We start from the raw sequence: 889 nt of genomic DNA, 5'->3' as shown, positions 1-889 counted from the left end.
ATCATGGCTTGGTCAGGCCTCAGGCAATACACAAAATAGTAACTAGAGAATGTCCTTCTCCACAGGAATCAGGTGGAGATCCTCTCTCTCAGCAGAGAAGGGGAACCGCCGAAGAACCGTGGAGCGTTTATCTATACCCTCAAGAGGTTGGTTAATTTCCACCTCGCTGCCCAGCAATCAGCAAGCTACAGTGGCTTGTTTCTGTGCTTCGAGGAGCGCCTGTGTTCTCAGGCTGGCTTCGTCCTGCACATGTAATTACTTTCCAGCTTCCGCGGCTCCTGACATCTCTCTTCTCTGCTTTGTAAATGACGGGCGACCAGCTGGAAAGGCTGCGCTTGGAGAATACAGTCCCAGCATCCCAAACAGTAGTCAGCTGCCTGTCTAGTTGGCAAAATGTCTGACGTTGTTGGTGATTTGAACCCTTTACAGTTAACATCTTCTATAAAAATGCTTATTTATACATCTTGTGGTTATGTGTTTCTGCTGGATGTTTAAGGCCAAGTTAAGGAGAGATCCATATTAATCCTTTTTCCTATCCATCAAGGTCAGTTAAGTCTCCTCAGGGTTGCTTTGGAATCATGCACAGCACCTCTAGATCCACTGTCAGTGTCAGCCCTCTGGATGAGTCACGGCCATTGCTTGACCAAGCTGCTTTCTGTGAAAGCTTGAGAGACATTTTCTCTCCAAGTGACTCTCCTTAGCCACACCGTACATCCTCGAATCGCTTTTCTCTGAGGTCCCATAATCCCCTTGATCAGAAAATCACGGGCTCAACTGAGTTATAGGCTGTCGTAGCAGACTCTCTTCTGTCCTGGGTATACTCTGACCTCGGAGGGCTAGCGCCAAAACATTGACTCTCCTCTTAGCCCATTTATCTTTCTAATTTTTT

Source organism: Chinchilla lanigera, unplaced genomic scaffold (assembly GCF_000276665.1).
Source record: "Chinchilla lanigera isolate Chin_1 unplaced genomic scaffold, ChiLan1.0 scaffold00028, whole genome shotgun sequence".
Lineage (NCBI taxonomy): Eukaryota > Metazoa > Chordata > Mammalia > Rodentia > Chinchillidae > Chinchilla > Chinchilla lanigera.
The sequence above is the reverse complement of the archived record's forward strand: the minus strand, read 5'-3'. Positions refer to the sequence as shown.